The sequence below is a fragment of the Pinus tabuliformis genome, chromosome 4_2, assembly GCF_031772625.1.
Source record: "Pinus tabuliformis cultivar Carrire ecotype Pingquan chromosome 4_2, CPIR1, whole genome shotgun sequence".
NCBI lineage: Eukaryota > Viridiplantae > Streptophyta > Pinopsida > Pinales > Pinaceae > Pinus > Pinus tabuliformis.
The window spans coordinates 802780256-802792710 of NC_142304.1; the positions used below are offsets into that span (position 1 = coordinate 802780256).

General features: G+C 35.3%; 1 pseudogene; it reads right to left on the reverse strand.

Moving 5' to 3' along the window:
• Positions 1 to 6538: 6538 nt before the first annotated feature.
• The window catches only part of LOC149172104 (putative E3 ubiquitin-protein ligase LUL2 pseudogene), a 60791-nt pseudogene continuing 54874 nt past the window's right edge, over positions 6539 to 12455 (reverse strand).

Genomic DNA, 12455 nt, shown 5'->3' on the forward strand with positions numbered 1-12455 from the left:
CTCTTGCTTCCATTCTAACAAAAGACAAATCAACTACCAGCCCAGCCATTGCCAAATCCTAATAACAAAAATCCTCAGAATGCTTACATGGTAGAAGGACAACAATTTCCTACCTATATGATTGTTCCTCTTAATGATGTACAACTCAGGTCTGGTAGAGTTTTAGAAAAACCTTCTATAGATGCTCAAAAGCAAAGTACTTCTGAGGAAGATTCTCTTAAAGTCAATAAAGGTTCTGAAGCATCTCTTCAAAACCCAAACACTCAAAAAGAAAAAGAAAAAGAGTCAACCCCCACAACTCCTATAGTTGAGCAACCTGCATCTTCATCCACACCTCCTTTCCCTGAAAGATTACAAATTGACAAAGGGGTGGAAAAACAAATCTTGTTGCCTGACTATGATTTCCTAGATGAATTAAAGAATTTCTGTATCAAGATTCCCTTGCTACAAGCCATTAGAGAGATTCCTATTCTAGCAAAAACAATAAAGGAGTTGAGTCTCAAAAGACCAGGAAGGAAACCAAGAGATACAAGAAGAATCCACCTGGTAGGAAAAATTGCAGATATCATGATGGGAAAAATTACCATGCAGAAGTATGTAGATCCTGGTAGTCCAATTGTCAAGACACATATAAATGGGATAGAAATTCCAAACACTTTGATTGACTTAGGGGCTGCTATCAACATTATGAGTAGACAGACTATGGAACAGCTTAAACTTCCTAATCTTGTTTTTACACCTACCTTACTGCAGCTTGCAGATCGATTAATAATCAAACCAAATGGTGTATTAGAAGATATTTCAATCTCCTTAGATTCTTGGGAATATCCAGTAGATTTCATGATTTCGACTCCCAAGAGTAATTTAGGAGGGCACCCACTCATCTTAGGAAGACCTTGGCTAGCCACAACTGATGCTTTCATTAGTTGTAGATCTGGAGCTACGTACATTTCTGATGGTAATTCGACAAAGAAGTTCAATTTGTATCCTCCAACAAAAGCAATTATAGGAGTAGGAGATAATGAATGGGTCGATGATGAGGACACTATACAACCTGTCTTTACCATTTCTGAAATCAGTGAAGATAGTCAAATTCTGAACACATTAGAAAACTTTGAAACATCTTCAGAATATGACCACACACAATTTCAGTTAGATTCTGACATTGAGTATTTATCATCAAGACAAATGTCTCTTTACTCTATGGAAGAGTTCGGTAGTTCCACCATTGAGATTTTTCCAGGTAAAACATTGAATATCAATAAAAATTTGGAAAAGTCACAACAGGAAGAGCTAACCAAAATCTTGCAAAAACATTCTACTACATTTGCATGGGAGTATACTGATATGAAAGGTATTGACCCTAATACTTGCATTCATCACATCTACATCGAGGAAAACAGTAGACCAATCAGACAACCTCAGAGAAGGATGAATCCAAACCTTAGGGAGATAGTGAAAGAAGAGCTCCAAAAATTACTCAATGTAAACTTCATTTATCCAATTTCAGATAGCCGATGGGTTTCTCCTTTGGTTATAGTACCTAAAAAGAATGGTAAATGGAGGGTATGCATTGATTACAGAGAATTGAATAAAGCAACTTTGAAGGATCACTTTCCTTTGCCCTTTATCGATCAAGTATTAGATACATTAGCAGGCAAAAAGTACTTTTCATTTCTAGATGGTTTTAGTGGCTATAATCAAATTCAGGTAGCACCTGAAGATCAAGATAAGACCACATTTACCTGTCCATAGGGAACTTTTGCTTATCGATTGCTTCCTTTTGGATTATGTAATGCACCCACAACATTCCAAAGAGCAGTACTAGGAATTTTTTCTGATCTAATACATGATTGTGTAGAGGTTTATATGGATGATTTTACAGTTTATGGTAATTCGTTTGAAGAGGCATTAGAGAATTTGGAAAAAGTCCTTATAAGATGTAAAGAAACAAACCTTTCATTAAGTCATGAAAGGTTCTTTATGATGTTTACTGAAGGTATTGTTTTGGGACATCACATTTCAGGGGATGGGATTAAAGTTCATAGATCAAAAGTTGAAGTCATCTCCAAGTTGCCTATTCCAAATTGTCAAAAAGATGTTAGAAGTTTTCTGGGATTTACTAGGTACTATAGAATATTTATAGAGAACTTCACTAAAATATCATCTCCACTCTTCAAATTGCTTACAAAAGACTGTGAATTCAAATGGGATCTTTGTTGGGCAATTTATTGGGCTTAAATTGCTGCATTAAATATCGACCAGGGAAACTCGTAAGCTTTTGATGATGCCAGCACTATATGTGCAGGAGTAGGCAACTAATTCTATGTCTAGTGCAATTATTTAAGATTCAATACAATATGCAAGGGAAGAGGCTCCTAACTAAGGAGATCCTGGTTGTCCTTCCCTACAGTATCATAGAGAAATCATAAAACTAGAAACTTAAAATGCAAACAAGAGGATGAACTTTAATTGTTGTTTAGATTCAAAGAGAGAAAGACTAACTTAGTCTCTTGATTGTCCTCTCTTGTACTAATCCAGACTAAACTAAAATTCATCCATAAGTGTAAACTAAATGAAATAACTTTGAAACATAAAAGCAAAAAGATGAATTCCAATTGTCATACAAATCAAATAGAGAGAAAGCCTAACTTAGACTCTTGGTTGTCCTCTCATATGTTGATAAGACTCTAATTGAAAACTCATTCATCAATCAAATCTTCAAACATCAAACATCTAAGCAATTAAATAAAATAAGATCTAATATGAAACAACAAGTTCCTCTGCTCCTTCTAGAGTGAGCTCAATTCTCCTAAGAACAAAGTGACAAGCCATTCCATATACTACATTAAGATAACTTATATTTAAAACTACATAATGGAAAACTATTTCTAAAACTACATAATGAAAATATATGTCACATGAAGCTTTATTCTATTCCATCATCAATTGGATACAATGCTCTAAGAGTCCTCCCCTTTGGAATGGAGGAGGTGCTCCTATTTATACAAAAACTAAGATAACAACCTCATAAATGTAGACCCACTATTCTCTCCTTTGACCCACATATTTCTCAACCAATGATGACACATAACCCTATCCTCCATGATCTCCTCCATGAAGCTTATCTTTTGAAATTCGAATTTGATCCTTCAAGGCCACATAAAGGTGTCTTGGAAGCTTCCTTGGAACCTACACATGTCACCAAAACAACCCACTTTCCATATATAAAGTAAAATATATTATTTTCTAATATTTAATCAAGAATTTCTCTCAAAAATGCTTAAAAATAAACAATATTTGGAAAATATAAATGAGACCCATTAATGGTGAATAGTAGGGAAAATGGAGTGACAAGGTGATGAATAGTGAGCGAAATAATGGAAGCATAGGTGAAAAATGTATGGTAATGAGTGCCATTTTTGGAGCCCAACATACTCCCCAACTGAAGTTCTTGCATGTCCTCATGCAAGCTACTACAATGACTTATTTGATTTGATTCTCTTTACAAGATGTTTGGTTCTTGTGTGACAAACATCTTTCAATCATGGACTTCCTTTTAACTTTGCACATCTTTGGATAACTTTTATTTGTTTGCAAAGCATTGACATATTTTAATGATTGGTTCTTGTGTTACAATCATTATTTACTTTGATCTCTTCTTAATGATTGGTTCTTGTGGTACAATCATTATTTACTTTGATCTCTTTTTAATGATTGGTTCTTGTGTTTACAATCATTATTTACTTTGTTGAGATCTCTTTTTAATGATTGGTTTTTGTGTTTACAATCATTATTTACTTTGTTGAGATCAATCATATGCTCATCATTTTGTAGTAGTTTTTATTGTGGGAAGACTATGTGGGTTAAGATGTAATATGAATGAGGAAAAAGAATGAAGTGTGAAATTCCCCCTCCCCAACTGATGGTTTTTGGCAATTTTAAATGAGAAAGGAAATAGTGAAATAGTGGAATATTTTCCAAATATCATCATTTTAGCATCTAAAAAAGAATTTCAAGATTAAAGGTTAGAAAACATCATACCTTACTTACCTAAGGAAGTGGATGAATCATGCATGTTTAGCTGCCACAATTCTGATCTGAAGCTTCTTCTTCAAGTTGTGGATGAAAGATGGATTTGTATTGTCATATCGGCTGCTGGATCCTCTCTTACTAGATGATGAATCTGAGGAGTCCGTTGAACATGGTTGAAAATTTTATCTGTTGCTGGATGATGAATATGATGAGTCTGATGTATATGGCTGAAAATCTATAAGGCTTGGAAGATATACAAAATATAGAAGTTACATTTTCCTCCCAGCCTTATTTATTGACTTGTCCTCAAGTGAAATACAATGTATACAATGAATGGAAATACGATGAATGGAAATTGGCTTCATCTGCTACAATATATGGGTCTTCAAGTCTTCAACGCTCGATGGCACAAATCTTGCTATGTGATTAAATGTGTCGATGTCGAACATAGCAAGAAGTTGTTGACTTAGTGGCCGTTTAATGAATGCCCCTAGCCAACACAAGAGCTCCCACCATTGATTCCAATGGGAGTCAGGATGCCTAACACATCTTGGTAGGTACGAATAAATTTGTCGTGGTCGAGTCACCTACAAGATCCAACGAACAAGGGATATTAATGTACTCCCATTGTTCATTGGCAAGAGTACTTGCCATTAAGGCATGCAAGTCTCTAGGTGTTTTTTCAATGATACATAGACTCTAGGACTTTGACTCAAGCAGGGTTTTATTGGCGGAAATGGAGGGGAATGATAATGACAATGAAAATGGATGATGTAAGGAAATGCATGATGTATGAATAATAACTCTTGCTGTGAAAAATGGATATGGAAGTGTCACGCCTTATGGATGTACGATTGGTGGAATTCAAAATCGTTTTCAGAAAGGGAGGTGGAAAGTAGTGGTTGTGGAGATGGATTTGTCTTCAGAATTTTTCATGAATTTAGTCGTTGGAAGACTAATTGTCGTCACAATGAAGTCTCCTTAATGATCACTTTGTCATCCTGTAACCTGTAAAAAAACTTGGCAGAAAGACAACATAAGTTTGTTCAAGAAGAATTGCGCATTTCCTTCATGATTCTTACGCAAAAATTTCTAACCAAATAAAACAGATTTAAGAAAAATCAAAGCGTTGAAAGTAACTCAATTCATGATATCAATTTCAATCCATTCTTAAAAACAACCATGTGAAATAATACTCCCTCTTGGTGTTAGATAACTCATGTGCTTGGCAATTTTGTCCTGCATATTAGTGCGTCATAAAGCATAGAACAAAAAGATGTGATGCCAACTAAAAGCTGTCAGAAATAATTATCGTCTTGAGAATCCTCCAATCGATTTTCGAAATGTGTTTCCAAGTATCCTTTTTTTTTTTTATTTGCAAAGCTGTGTGAATTTTGTGAATTTTTTTTTATTTTATCTCTTTTTTTATGAAAACATAATTTTTTTTTTTTTGTATATTGATTTTATTTATTATTTTTTTTTAGATTTTTGTTTAAACAATAAATTAAAAACATAAATGTTTTAATTTATTATTTAAGTTGAAATATTTAAAAATCAACACAATTTTATTTATCAAATCCTAATAAAGAAAATTTCTAAAAGAAGTTAGTTTGTTTTTTTTTTTTTTTTTTAACAAAAAAAACTATTTTGTGTTGTTTTGATTTTTTTTTTTTTTTTTTTAAACACAAATTAAAAAAACATAAAATGTTTTTTTAATTTAAGTTGAAATGTTTTTTTTCTATCAACAAAAATTTATAAAACCTAATAATGAAAAAAAACTATCACTAAAAAGTTATTTTTATTTTTATTTTTATTTTTAGTTAAAAATAAAAATAAAGAAAACTTTTTTTTTTTTTTTAAATTATTTTGTTGTTTTGATTTTTTTTATTATACAAAATATTAAATAAATAAAAAGGAAATGTTTATTTATTTATTTTTTAATTCTAATCCACACACAAATTATTTTTTATTTTTATTTAAATAACAAAAAAAACAACACACAAAATATTTTTTATTTTTATAACAAATTAAAAACAATGGTTTTTAATTTATTATGTATTTTGATTTTTTATTCGTTTTAGTTGTAAATAAAAATGAAAACTGATTAAAAACAAACCGTGGGCAATTCAAACCTGAAATAGACTGATGAAGGAGAGGCAAGGGTAGCAACTGGTATCCCATGAACATCATATGGTCGACGAACACGGGCGGAAAGGGGCTAACAGCGATGAGACTGTTCGGTGGCGGTGTGCTCCAAATTGTCGGCGAGGAAAACACGACTGTCTGGCAAAGCAGCGATTATCCCATCAATTCCTCCGCGTACACGAATTGCTCGTTAGCCGATCGTCCGCTCATAATCTGTCATCGGGAAACTATAGACTGCCAGTGAACCCCGGGAGTATAGGACTCTATGTTGGCGGATCTGATCCTGCGTCCTCCGAGCTTTACTGGATGTGGAATATCTGCAATAAGAGAGCCCTCACTCTGAACCCAAACTGCACTCTGTTGTTTCCATCGTGGTATGCGGATCGTCTTTGCAGCAAACTGATGAGGTTGTGTGGACTGCAATAGAGAACTCTCCCTCAAAAATCAGTATCTTCAATCTGCATTTCTGTTCACCTTCATCTCTAGAAGCCTCTCTACTGGTTGACGACAAATAGGGCATCGCTTTGTTTGGAACCGGAGAACTTTTGTACATCCACTGCAAAGACACATATGCCTGCAAGGCAATATCATTGTATCCCTTGGTTCGGACATGCAAATAACACATTCCTTCCCAGGAGCATTGTCATCAAAATCAGTCCCTACAGAATTTTTAATCCCGTATATTTGTTGTAACTCATATCGTACACCATTAACCCATAGGATTTGCCTCACAACTTTGACATTATACTCTCCATTATCCTTCTTTCCAATGACAGCTTATGTGATCTGACAATTGACAGCTTTAGGCAAGGGGCTACCAATTTGCTCACTAGTTGTATCTGGGAGATCTATTGAATTACTTGTTGAACTCGCATCTGCCCTGACAGCAATTGGAAACTCATCATCAGGTCCTTCCTTCGATAGATCCTTATCAGCAAATACAGAGAGATCAATGCCTGTTCCTGTGGGTTGTCGAAAATTTTGTCCCAACCCTTTCTCAAAAGGCACCCTCACTGGCTTAATTATGTCTTCTTTTAAAGATGTCAAGGCACAATTTGGACCCTCCTTAGCAAAGAAGAAAATACTGATGCTCCCTGGAACAGTAGCATCAAATGTAAAAGCCACCAGAAGCCGACCGGGATTCTCCTCGTCGCGCTCCGGCCTCAAGGTTTCCTTCTTCAAATTGGTATCATTTCTTATGGTGACAACCTTCTGGGGCTCCACAGAAGTAAGCAAGGGCGGCGGTCCCGTACCACCATGGGCGCCCTGGGAGATGTGAGCTTGGGGATCAAAGGAGGTCGGATTGAGACGGGAGGTATGGTGATAGGTCTGAGGCTGAAGTGGGTATGCAAGAACATATCCCCCATACCCTACCAGCTGTGCAGCAGGCGGTGGAAACAACAAACTCGTTCTCCCTGGTTTCCACGAAACTCAAGAAAGACCACGATGTGATTACGGAAGAGAGATTCTGATGAAGAATATGCGTGATCAGAATTGCATTGGCGTTGTCTTCGTTTTCGAGAATCAAGGAAGCTACCGTCGTGCCGACGTCGGAAATAGACCAACTTGTGTGATTGCTGGGGAATCCATCAAACTCCTGGGCATTTACAGAGCAGTGGACCAGCAAAAGCGTGAACGAGACAGTACCGAGCAAGCTGCGATAGAACCTAAGGGATCCCTCCATCATCTTCATCTTCTTCGACGCCAGTGAAACATTCAAACACAGTGCTAATGCCAACAAAACAACCAAACAAATCCTTCCCATTGCCATGACAGGCGAGATCTCCGCCAGATCTAGGAAGATTTTGAATCTTAATGGCAATATTTGCTGTTGCAGATCCGCCATTGGAGATCTGCGGATTATTTCATCAACAAAAGCTGGTGCATAATCGTTTATGAAATCGTCGAAGGGGATCGAAATGTCGTCCTGGAATGCCGCCGACCATTGTTGTTCTTCCAGAAACTCTTCCAGATCGACCGATTCTTGCTGCGATTACAACTAGACTTGTAGGCAAAATGTTTCACAACCGTAACCGCCGGCAGGAATGATGTAGATATATTCCTTGTCAACCCAGATATGGAGGGCAATCTCCCACCGCTCGCGATCTCCAGGATAATCATCAATCGCCTCCTACTAGGATAATCATCAAGGTGCATGGGCAGCTGCATTGCCTCCACGTCTTGGAATACAACAGATTCAATCTTGGAATAATTGAACAACACACAGATCCGAAGGAAGATCCGAGACTCAAACTCTTCGTAGTGGAAACCCTCAATGATTATTTTCTTATAGTTACACCCTGTGCAAATCTGTGAGAAGATGAGTTTTTGTATATGGAAAGTGGCCAAGGGCTTCAAGGGGTGAACGATGGAATCAAATCCAACAGTGCAATATTAGGTCGAATGCCTTCGCGACTGGATTCGTTAGAGGCATTACCCACCAACAAAGTAGATCTCAACTTTGATGTCTAGACGACTCGAATGCGTGACCTATCTCGAGATGGCCAAACAATAGCTAGATCAGTGAGGAGCAAACAATTCGATCCAGCTATATATCCTTGCAACATTATGCTTCTATCTACCCCTCTCACCTCTTTTATAGACAGGTTTGATTCTCTTGCAGATCGACTGTTTTTTTGTCAAAGCTAGGGTCGTAGTAGCAAAGGTTCACATTCACGCATTGATAAAAAAAAAAAAATTTAGGGTCATAGTTTCGATACAGCTGGCAGCTCTCCACAACGAGTCATTTAGACTAAAAAACAAAGCAGTATGCTACGTGTAAAATCACCCTGAGGAGAATAAGGGCATGGAAAATCATTTGCTTATCTTTGGCGGTGAGTCGGTTGTTTCTTCCTTCCTGATCTGCAACTTCAAGCACTCAAAATTTGGATCTGCACACCATGATCTGTGATCTTCTAGTTCATAAGCTACATATGGGCTCAGTCCTCAGTCTCATGTGCTTGACCGTTACCATCAGCGCTCAAGCTCTGATCAAACCCATATAGATGAATTATTGTTTGGCCATAGCCGGTTGAATTTTTTTTTTTTATTTTGTTGTTTTTTTTTTTAATAATAATAATATATATATATATATATATATTACATGAATTTTTTTTTATTTTTGAAATGTTGTTTAATATTTTGCAAAAGAAAATAAATTTTAAGGCTCTACAAAAAAAATGGTTAGTGTTTTTTTTTTTAAAGTATCTAGAAAATATAAACAAAATAAAAATGGTTAGTTTTTTTTTTTTTTTTAAATAATAATATGTGTATATAAGATACATATATTATTATTATTTTTATATATATATTTTTTTTAATTTTTAAATCTAAAATCAAAAACTAAAATTTTTATTTTTTAAATCTAAAATAAAAAAACAAAATTTCATCTAAAAATTTAAAAATGTTTGTTTTTTTTCATTCACAAAATTCGTTATTTAATTCTCCAGCAAGAGTGTTTTTTTATTTGAACAAAATCAATAGACTTTCTGATCTTCCTGATCGCACGAAGCGCAGGAAGAGAGCATACTTATCGATTGATTTGTGTTTATTTATGCAGGGGGGGTGTTTTTGAAAAGACGACATTTAAAACTAGCTAAACTCTAAACCATAAAAAAAAACTTAAACTTAAACTTCTTTGTGAAGATCCTGCTGTCACCAGGTCTCACAAGTTATTTTGTCTAAAGAAAAATAAATACTGAATTAAATTCTAATGCCTACTCCCTTAGCACCATTCCCCGGCAACGGCGCCAAAATGTTGGGCAATTTATTGGGCTTAAATTGCTGCATTAAATATCGACCAGGGAAACTCGTAAGCTTTTGATGATGCCAGCACTATATGTGCAGGAGTAGGCAACTAATTCTATGTCTAGTGCAATTATTTAAGATTCAATACAATATGCAAGGGAAGAGGCTCCTAACTAAGGAGATCCTGGTTGTCCTTCCCTACAGTATCATAGAGAAATCATAAAACTAGAAACTTAAAATGCAAACAAGAGGATGAACTTTAATTGTTGTTTAGATTCAAAGAGAGAAAGACTAACTTAGTCTCTTGATTGTCCTCTCTTGTACTAATCCAGACTAAACTAAAATTCATCCATAAGCGTAAACTAAATGAAATAACTTTGAAACATAAAAGCAAAAAGATGAATTCCAATTGTCATACAAATCAAATAGAGAGAAAGCCTAACTTAGACTCTTGGTTGTCCTCTCATATGTTGATAAGACTCTAATTGAAAACTCATTCATCAATCAAATCTTCAAACATCAAACATCTAAGCAATTAAATAAAATAAGATCTAATATGAAACAACAAGTTCCTCTGCTCCTTCTAGAGTGAGCTCAATTCTCCTAAGAACAAAGTGACAAGCCATTCCATATACTACATTAAGATAACTTATATTTAAAACTACATAATGGAAAACTATTTCTAAAACTACATAATGAAAATATATGTCACATGAAGCTTTATTCTATTCCATCATCAATTGGATACAATGCTCTAAGAGTCCTCCCCTTTGGAATGGAGGAGGTGCTCTTATTTATACAAAAACTAAGATAACAACCTCATAAATGTAGACCCACTATTCTCTCCTTTGACCCACATATTTCTCAACCAATGATGACACATAAACCTATCCTCCATGATCTCCTCCATGAAGCTTATCTTTTGAAATTCGAATTTGATCCTTCAATGCCACATAAAGGTGTCTTGGAAGCTTCCTTGGAACCTACACATGTCACCAAAACAACCCACTTTCCATATATAAAGTAAAATATATTATTTTCTAATATTTAATCAAGAATTTCTCTCAAAAATGCTTAAAAATAAACAATATATGGAAAATATAAATGAGACCCATTAATGGTGAATAGTAGGGAAAATGGAGTGACAAGGTGATGAATAGTGAGCGAAATAATGGAAGCATAGGTGAAAAATGTATGGTAATGAGTGCCATTTTTGGAGCCCAACAATCTTGATTTTCAATCAGCATTTGAAACTTTGAAAACAAGAATATCTGAAGCACCCATCTTGAGAGGACCAAATTGGAAACTTCCTTTCCATATTTCTACAGATGCTTCAGATACAGCTCTAGGGGCTATGTTGGGTCAAAAGGATTTAGTTCCTTATGCCATTTACTATACCAGTAAAAATTTGACTCCCACTGAGTTGAACTATATTGTAACTGAAAAAGAGTTCTTAGCTGTTGTTCATGCAATCAATAAGTTTAGACATTATATAACAGGCTATGAAACTTTTATTCATACTGATCATTCTGCGATTAGATATCTAATGAACAAACTTGTTACTAATGGCAGAGTTACAAGGTGGCTCTTACTTTTACAAGAATTCAATATTACTGTGTTGGATAGACCAGGGAAACAAAATACAGTAGTTGATTTCTTGTCTAGGATTCAGAATACTAAAGAAGATTCTCCTGTAGAGGACAAGTTTCCTGATGAATATTTATTTGCAGTAACTACTAAGACTCCTTGGTATGCAGATATAGCTAACTATTTGGTTACAAGGAAACTGCCTCCACATTTATTTCCTGGTGAAAGAAGAAAGATTATTCAGGAGAGTTCAAAATATTCATGGATTTCTAACGAATTGTTTAAAACAGGGCCAGATCTTGTGATCAGAAGATGTGTTAGGGAAGATGAAATGCCTGATATCCTCAAAGCATGTCATGATGAACCATGCGGCGGACACTTTGCTGACAAAAGGACAGCCTATAAAATCCTCTCTTTGGGATATTATTGGCCATCCCTTTTCAAAGATGCAAAATAGTATGTCAAAAGGTGTGACAGCTACCAAAGAGTAGGGAAACCTACCCTTTCAAATGAAATGCCATTACAGCCACAGGTACTCATCGAACCCTTTGAAAAATGGGCTTTAGATTTCATTGGACCTATTAACCCACCATCTAAACAAAAAAAGTATATATTGGTATGTACTGATTATGTCACTAAATGGGTAGAAGCCAAAGCATTATTTTCTGCTACTGAAAATTCAGTTGTTAATTTTCTTTATGAGGATATTTTTACTCGCTTTGGTGTTCCAAGAGAAATTGTGACAGATCAGGGAAGTTAATTCACATCCAACCTGGTGGAGAAGCTGATAGAAGAATACAAAATCAAGCACATAAAATCTACTCCTTACCATCCGCAAGCAAATGGCCAAGTGGAGTCTACAAACTAAGTTATTGAAGGCATCATCACCAAAACTGTTCATTTACACAGAAGAGATTGGGCAGAAAGGCTTCTTGAAGCCT